This window comes from Rattus norvegicus, chromosome 2 (assembly GCF_021556685.1).
Source record: "Rattus norvegicus strain SHRSP/BbbUtx chromosome 2, alternate assembly SHRSP_T2T, whole genome shotgun sequence".
Taxonomy (NCBI): Eukaryota; Metazoa; Chordata; class Mammalia; order Rodentia; family Muridae; genus Rattus; species Rattus norvegicus.
In genome coordinates this window covers 179,592,977-179,599,683 of record NC_141535.1, presented here as the reverse complement: position 1 = coordinate 179,599,683, position 6,707 = coordinate 179,592,977, and the positions used below count along the sequence as shown (strand labels likewise).

General features: G+C 39.2%; 1 long non-coding RNA gene across 1 annotated transcript; it reads left to right on the top strand.

The window, feature by feature from the left end:
• The first annotated feature begins 3,905 nt into the window (after positions 1–3,905).
• Positions 3,906–6,443, top strand: LOC147996370 (uncharacterized). Its single transcript, XR_015678108.1, has 2 exons — positions 3,906–4,049; positions 6,274–6,443. It is a non-coding gene; the product is annotated as an uncharacterized LOC147996370 (long non-coding RNA).
• The last annotated feature ends 264 nt before the right edge of the window (positions 6,444–6,707 follow it).

Genomic DNA, 6,707 nt, shown 5'->3' with positions numbered 1-6,707 from the left:
AGGTAACCCAATCACAGAAAAACACACATGCTATGCACTCATTGATAAGTGTCTATTAGCCAAATGTTTGAATTACCCTAGATGCACAGAACACATGAAACTCAAGAAGGATGACCAAAATGTGAATGCTCCACTCCTTTTTTAAAAAGGGGAACAAGAATACCCTTAGCAGGGAATAGGGAGGCAAAGTTTAGAACAGAGGCAGAAGGAACATCCATTCAGAACCTGCCCCAGATGTGGCCCATACATATACAGCCACCAAACTAGATAAGATGGATGAAGCAAAGAAGTGCAGGCTAACAGGAACCTGATGTAGATCTCTCCTGAGAGACACACCCAGAATACAGTAAATACATAGGCGAATGCCAGCAGCAAACCACTGAACTGAGATCGGGACCCCCGTTTAAGGAATCAGAGAAAGGACTGGAAGAGCTTGAAGGGGCAAGAGACCCCATATGAACAACAATGCCAACCAACCAGAGCTTCCAGGGACTAAGCCACTACCCAAAGACTATACATGGACTGACCCTGGGCTCCAACCTCATAGGTAGCAATGAATAGAATATCCTAGTAAGAGCACCAGTGGAAGGGGAAGCCCTTGGTCCTGCCAAGACTGAACACCCAGTGAACGTGATTGTTGCGGGGAGGGGACGGTGGTAATTGGGGGAGGATGGGGAGGGGAAGCCCATATAGAAGGGGAGGGGGAGGGGTTAGGGTGATGTTGGCCTGGAAACTGGGAAGGAGAATAACAATCGAAATGTAAATAAGAAATAAGCAAGTTAATAAAGATTAAAATAAAAGAGTCCAACTGCTTCTTCCCAATAGATGTCACATGCCGATGTGTCTGAAATATAAAACTTGTATATTTTGATAGGGAATTGTAAAATAAGCCTAGTTTCACTATTAAATATGTATTACATTCCCAGGCGTATCTGTAAGATTTCTCCATTTTACTTCTGTTGATTTCCTGGCATTGCTGGGTCAGGCCCATGGGAGAGAACCATAACTGAGTTTCCCAAACTGGTCAGAGGCTTGCCACATTTATCAAATTAGGAACAGCAATAATTATTCCAATGCTACTGCATCCTCCTCCTTCTTGATCTTTTTCATTTTCTTCATTTTTGTTTTCATTTTAAATCTTTTTATCAAACCCATTTTTATGATTTTCTTTTCCTTTTTTCCTTTTTTGTTTTTGATTGAAAGAGGTGGTTACAACAGCAGCATATAATTGAGAAGGCTACACATCTATGCAGGCAGTGAAACACTCTTGCAAAAATCCCCTGTACCTCTTGGTGGGATCTGAAGCTTTACAAAGAATACACACTTGATTTGTTATTATGGTTCTGGGTTAATTGCTTCAGCATGATTTTCTTTAGTTTGATCAATTTTTCTTTGCCTTCATGATATAGTCTTTTTATCCTGATGAATACTCCATGGTATAAATGTGCCATATTTTCTTTATCCAATCTTCATTTTATCTAGGTTGTTTTTATTTACTGGCTTTTATTAATACAGTCACAAGGAACATTTTGAGCATGTATATGTGCTGTAAAAGCAAATATCCTATGGGTACATGGCCCTGAGTGATATAGCTGCTCCTTGAGATAGATTGATACCCATTGGAGTTCTAAAGAACTGCTATATTGAATTCTATCTACTATTTATATAAGTTTGCACCTTCACCAGTAAGAGAAGAATGTCCCCTTGCTCCATTTCCTCACCAAATGATCTCTCACAGGTTCTGTTGACCCTAGCCATTCTGAAAGGTGCATGATGAAATCTCAAAGTAGTATTCAATTGCACTTCCCAGATGGCTACAGATGCTGAAGTTTTCTTTATTTCTCAGCCATTTGACTTTCTTCTATTTAAAATTCTTTGTTTATGTCTGTTCCCCACTTGTTATTTGGATTATTAGTTTACTTGTTATATGGCTTCTTGGTTTCTTTCTATATTTTGGTATTAATCCTTTAGCAGGTGTGGAGTACGTGAAAATCTTTTCTTCTTGTATATGTAGGCAGCCCCTTTGTCTAAATGACAGTGTCTTTTACAATACAGATGTTTTTAATTTTATGATGTCCCCCTTGTTAATTGTTGGTCTAAGTGCTTTGGTATCATTGTTCTCTTCAGGATGTAGTCACCTGTCATTTTTTTCTATTAGGTTCTGTGTATCTGGTTTAATATAGAGGTCTCTTTGATCCACAGGGACTTAGTATTGTTTAGGGTAATACATATGGTTCTATTTTTTCTCTTTTCCCTGCAAGTATCCAGTATGACCTTCATTATTTGTTGAAGGTGCTATCCTTTATTCTACTATGGGTTTTTGGCCTATTAATAAAAACCAGGTGTCCATAGGTACATGGATTTACGTCTGGGGCTTTGATATCATTCTGTTGATCAACTTGCCTGTTTTTATACCAATACCATGCAGGTTTTATTGCCATAGGTATATAGTGTAAATTGAGATCAAGAATGGTGTGACTTCCAGCCATTATTTTACTGTTTTTGCTTTTGTGCAGTTTCGTTATTTCTATATGGAGCTCAAAATTGTCCTTTCAAGGTCTGTGAAGAATAATGTTTGAATTTTGCTGGAGACAGAATTGAATCTATAGATTGCTTTTGGTACCTGGAAATGTTTTCTATGTTATTCTAAGTGATACATGAGCACAGATCTTTCCCTCCCCTACTAACTTCTTTAATGATTACTTGTGCCATATGATAGTTCTATGTTTGTTTCCACACGGTATTTTACTTTACATTCTTACTAATAGTGAAGAGGAAATATTTTATCCCCATGCTACCAGCCTGTGTCTTATTCATGATAGCCATTATATTTAGTTTGAGGATGAGTTACCAAAATAGTTTTAATTTGCACTTTCCTAATGTCTAAGGACATCAAAAAGATTTGAAGTATTCAATATATATATATATATATAATCTCATATATTATATATATAATCTTCTTGGAGAAAACTATTTCATTTCTTAGTCTATTTTCTCTCATTTTGTTTCTTTTATTCTATTTACATTCTGTCCATGTCTTTTTCCTGGTCTTCCTTCCTGTAGTTGCTCATTCCATTCCTCCTCACCCTTGCCTCTGAGAGGTTGCTCCACTCAACAGTATCAGGCCTTTCACCTCCCTGGGGCATCTAGTCTCTAAAAAATTAGGTCCATCTTCTCTTACTGAAGCCAGATCAGGAAGTCCTCTAGCCAGCTTTACACTCAGGTTATTGATTTGAAAGAGGAAGAGTAAAATAGCAAGCAAAGAAGGTAGGGACACTGGAAGGGAGAAGAAGAAGAGAGTGGAGAAGAGAAACATAGAAAGAAGAGCAGAGAGAAGAAGAAGAGAGAAAGAGAAAGATATATAGAGATATTAGTTCTGTCCCAACTCTAGGATTGGGAGGGTAACTAGATTATTAAGTTGTGATGCAGTATTTCCCTAGGAAAGTCATGACTCCAGCAAGGGCCTACCTATAAATATTTGTGTACACCTCCTCTGACACACACTCTGTGTGGCTACACAGTTTGGTAAGTGATCTTTCGATTTCCCTATCAGGGTGCTACAAGCTTGATCATAATGATTTATTTTTTCCTTGACACAGAACTGTTTTAATCCCTTCTCTTAGAAGCCTTTCCAGTTGTCCTTGACAGGTTTGTTGTTTTCTTTCCTGTTTGTAAGAGCCTTGTGTTACAAAATGCTGTAATTTTTGATTTTCTATAGAATATCAAAGTATCATTTTTACATATGATTAACAAGCTTTCTCCCCAGCACCAGTAACATAGCATTTCTTTTTATTTGATGTTCCTCTGATCTTACAATTTATTCTTTTCTAGAAAACAGGTCAAGGAACTGTGAACAATTCCTCCTCCTTGCAACGTTTTTGTTTCCATTCTTCCAAGAGTATAAGATGGACCAAAATTTGACCTCAACTGAGCAGGAAGTAATGAGGCTCTTCTTCATATTTCAAGAGTACTCTGTGAAAACGATAGATGAACTGGATGTCCAGGAAATAGAAAGGCTGTTTAGAGATCAACTTCTAAATTTTCTAAAGGTAGGTACTTCTTACTGATGGTGGAGTGTATAGTCTGCAACAGTTAGAGTGAAAGTTCAAACTCTTTCCTTTCAGGGTGACTGGGGTGGTCATACTTAGATACTGATACTTAGGAAACTGCAGTTGTAATGTATTCTGAGAGCCCATGTTCTAAACAAAGGTATATATCTGCTCACCAATGACAGAGAGGCACAAAATTAAAACACATTTAATTTCATTTCCTTAATTGCCAGGAAGATAGACTAGGTGGGATATTTTGTGTGTGTGTGTGTGTGTGTGTGTGTGTGTGTGTGTGTGTGTGTGTGTGTGTTTGTTGGTTGGTTGGTTTTGATAAAGCAAATTCAAGTTGCTGTGGTAAAAAAGATGCAACTTCCACTATCTATTGGGAACATTAGACATAAGACCAGGTCCATGAATGTATTTGACAATAGTGATTTACTGTGAAATAGAGGAATATTAAGCCCTAAATGGTGACTTGAGATAGTCCTAGATAGTTGCTTTATTAGACAAATCTAGGGAAAAAATTCGAGCAAACGGAGCACATGGAAAGCATATTCCAATACAGTTAATATTCCCTAGTCTAACCAGGGTGGAAAGAGAGAGAGCAAGAGAGAGAGATCTCTTTTTCCTTGTGTGTGTGTGTGCGCGCGTGTGCCTGTGTGTGTGATTGATGAATATAGAGGAAATGTATGGAATGACCTTTATTCACTAGAATATAGATGTTTTATAGCCACCATAAATACAAGACCCATGTGCCTGTAAAAAGGGCAAGTGTTCTTAATGCTTTAACTATATTTCCAGCCTCAGTTTAAACTTGTAATAAATGAGAAACATAGATAATCAGAATGCTGTATCGAGACAGACAGAGAATTTTTATAAGAAGCTTCTGGCCAGAGTTGCTCTTGCTTTGTCTCTCCATGAATACTACTCCCTAATCTGACATCTAAATTATTAAGTTATATACAAGGAGAGGCTAAACCAAGGTGTTCCAGGGAGTGTGTGTAAGACGTGCATCTGGTGGAGCACTCAGACTCACTAAGATCCATCATTACCATTGAGCCCCCTCACATCCATTCCTGCACAGGCTGAAGGAACGCCCATTCAGAGCCTGCCCCAAAGGTGGCCCATACATACACAGCCACCAAAGTAGATAAGATGGGTGAAACAAAGAAGTGCAGGCTAACAGGAACCTGATGTCGATGTCTCCTGAGAGACACAGCCAGAATACAGCAAATACATGGGTGAATGCCAGCAGCAAACCACTGAACTGAGAATGGGACCTCCGTTGAAGGAAAGAGAAAGGAATGAAAGAGCTGAAGTGGCTTGAGACCCCATATGAACAACAATGCCAACCAACCAGAGCTTCCAGGGACTAAGCCACTACCCAAAGACTTTATATGGACTGACCCTGGACTCCAACTGTATAGGTAGCAATAAATAGCCTATTAAGGGCACCAGAGAAAGGGGAAGCCCTTGGTCCTGTCAAGGCTGGACCCCCCAGTGAATGGGACTCTTGGGGGGAGGGTAGTAATGGGGGAAGATTGGGAGGAAAGCACCCATATAGAATGGTAGGGGGAAGAGTTAAGGGGATGTTGACATGGAAACCGGGAAAGCAAGTAACAGTTGAAATGTAAATAAGAAATACCCAATTTAATAAAGTTGGCAAAAAAAACCTAGAAAGATCCACCATTCAGTCATGTTTTTCTCATGTTTCCCAGTAAAGAGCTTGAGTGGGCTCCTCTAGTCAGTTGCCTCCAGGAGAAATAATTAGGGACAAATGACTGAAAAGAGTTCAGGGAGCGCTGCTGCATACAACTGAAAGTTAAGTTTATATGCTCTCTCTTTTTCTCTGTTTTCAGCCTCTGCAACTTTAAAAAAACATTCACCCTTTGCTAGGCCAGGTGTCTCTGGTCTTCCTCAAGGAAGATGGCATTTATATAGGCTTCATTTTTATAAGGAGCAATGTGGAACATTTCTAGACTTACTGTGCTATCTTTGTCTGAAAATTAGAGCTTAGCTCTGGATTTAGAGGACTGCCAGAACCAAATTCAAAAGAAATATCATCTGCTTAGTGTGGATCATCACAAGCACTCATTTCTACACATTCATACTCAAATGGGATTTCTGGGTCATTTTTCCCATGCATTTGCTTCCTGTTCACTCAGTGTGTAACCTGGTACTCTTCCTTGAACACTGTCAATACTAACAATCATCTCTCTTCCAGGCAATGGATGAAGGTACTAAAAACGAACTACTGAATGACAAGGGGAAGGGGATGACCTTTGATGAGATTTGGGACATGATAGGTAGAATGGCAGTGGAGTACATTAAGAAGAAGAATAGCAATGTCCTCAAAGATTAGCCTCACAGCAATGTGCTTTTCCTTGAAGAAGGTGGGCGTAGCCATGGCCAGAGCTCCTAAGCAGGAATTCTGCTCATGTTTCTTCTGCCCAATCAGTGCTACAGAAATTTAATGTCACAGGCATTGACATTGTGGGTGTGGGTGCAAGTTTCAGGGGAATAAAATCTTCACACCAGTGGTCTCCATGCTGCTGATGTCTCTTTTAGGACTTGTTCATCCCAGAAAATTGAGCATCAGTTGCTCTGTATTCTTCTAGAGTGTTTTAAGCTCTCCATTCAGTCACAACTAAATGAACA